Here is a 2201-nt window from a genome sequence, read left to right as displayed (position 1 = left end):
ACCTGGAGACTACACTCACAAAACTTGAGAGATCACTCTCGTCCACTCTATTGATCAATCAAATCAAAGATTACATCATTAAATACAATACTAGGAAATAGGAAGTTGCACCTAAACCCCATAACTATAGGAACTAATCCTAAACTAGGGAGAAAGTTACAACAAGGTAACTATTTTCTCCATTAATATCAAAATAATATTAATTATTCTCAACTATAATACGTTTGCAAAAAAATTATGTGTCACCATAAACCAACTTCATGGAATAACTTCAGGCAGTGAAGGTTCCTCTAATACTATAGGTTTTTACTTTCATGCAAATGTTGAAGCGGCTATGGAATTCGCACATGATGCAAGGGAAATTTCATTTTCCTAATGATAGCAAGATAATCAAAAATGCCAATCCATCTCGATTATCATTTTAGTTTGCTAGATGCTTCAAACACAGTCACTGCTTTTGAAGATTTTGGAGATGATAATTGATTTTTTTTTGGATTACAGGAAACTAAAGTTCATTTCAAGTTGAATATCTAGTCCACAATCTCTGAAATAGTGAGTTTCTCCAGTAAAAACCTCAATTTGCAAGTGAGGTAGATCAATTTTTCTTTCATCATAACTTTAGTTGTTTCCTGCATTGTTTACCAATATGTCAGTTGTTCCCCATAAGTCAATTAATGTTTTAAACATAACCTCAACATTAGCCTCCTTGGACATATCCCCTTCATAAATAATGGTTGAGCCACCAGAAAATTCAATGTGTCTAGAAACATCTTCAGCCTCATTTATCAACGGAGCATAGTTCACAAGAACCTTATAGCCTACTCTACCTAGTGAAAACCTTATAGCCTACTCTACCTAGTGAAAGAGCAATGGTTAATCAATTCCTCTCGAAGATCCAGTTACAATAGCCATTGGGGCTTCAACATTTTTAGGAGTTTCAACACTTACTTGTTCAATTGATGCAACTTAAGCCTTGACACCTGGTACATGGCATAGTTATCTCTATCTCAATTGTAAGGTGTAGGAAACACGAAGGGGAAGGGCATTGACATTGGCATAGAGAGTTCCCAAATGCTAGCTCGTGAGCAGGAGGAATAAGCCTACTAATCATTGCGTTATTTGCTGCGTGGAGCATTGCCACATTGGAAGCCGCCATGGATATGATTGACATTGTATTCTTAGTGGAACTCTGAAGGGATCCGTAAAACGATGGTTTCAATATGTGAGAAGCTCTTTCTGTATCATAAGTGCAACAAGCTCAAGGTGAGTGAACAAATATTGGCTATCTCGACTCCACGCTAGCAGGCCAATGCCTTGCTTTGGATTTGGTTTATTCGCGGAGAGCATTGGAATGGAATGGGATTCAATCCCAATTATCTTCTCCTCCATCACCAATAATTACAGTGCACCTCTGATTTTTGTACTTCACATATTATAAATGCACCATATTTTTTTCTTAACATGTAAGGAGGCTTGAGACAAATCAACCTTTCGACCTTAGAGGAATAATGAAACTTCAGTTGTAATTCTCCTTTGGAGTATCTAACGTTGCGATAGTGGGTGTCATATACAGAAATGAATGTTTTCATAAAAATAATTCTCTCCATCCCACGCCAAGCCATAGTATAATGCATCACAGTGACAATGATTTGTAGCGGGAGAAGAATGATGTTTCTATCTTTATTCGTATAAATCCCATAGTATAACACTTTTCATTTGTAACATTGCCACCACATATCAACGTCGCCCGCCATTATGTTGTTGGATGCCCTCAAAGTTTACCAATATCAACGCTAGCACATCATATAAAATCAACGCCATCTAAATGTTGGAAATAATAATGTATGCAACATTGTGATGATACCACCCAATGATTGGAGGTATTCCATGCTTAGTTGCCCATTGTGATAATGCCATACTGATTCTCTGACTCTGCCATTGTAATAACCTACCCACTAATAACACACAGTGAAATTACCATTCTTATTCTTGCATAACTTTAATCCATAGTCTAATCTAGGATTTGTTGGTCCAGATCTGTCATAACGTTCAATTTTTATTTTTATTTCTTTTGCAAAAAGATTTGTAATATAAACCCTGTTGTTTCTTCATATCTTGTAAACCTAAAATTCATTTTGGCATGCGTACCCCTGTTTTGGAAAGGATAACAGATACCACAATAATTGAATGCTACCAATGGA

General features: G+C 36.3%; 1 pseudogene; it reads right to left on the bottom strand.

Annotated features, from left to right (window-relative positions):
• Positions 1 to 618: 618 nt before the first annotated feature.
• On the bottom strand, positions 619 to 1171 carry LOC149244541 (3-oxoacyl-[acyl-carrier-protein] reductase, chloroplastic pseudogene; annotated as a pseudogene).
• Between the last annotated feature and the right edge of the window lie 1030 nt (positions 1172 to 2201).

This window comes from Pinus tabuliformis, chromosome 8 (assembly GCF_031772625.1).
Source record: "Pinus tabuliformis cultivar Carrire ecotype Pingquan chromosome 8, CPIR1, whole genome shotgun sequence".
In the NCBI taxonomy this organism is placed as follows: Eukaryota; Viridiplantae; Streptophyta; class Pinopsida; order Pinales; family Pinaceae; genus Pinus; species Pinus tabuliformis.
Note: the sequence above shows the minus strand (reverse complement) of the source record. Positions and strands in the feature narration are given on the sequence as shown.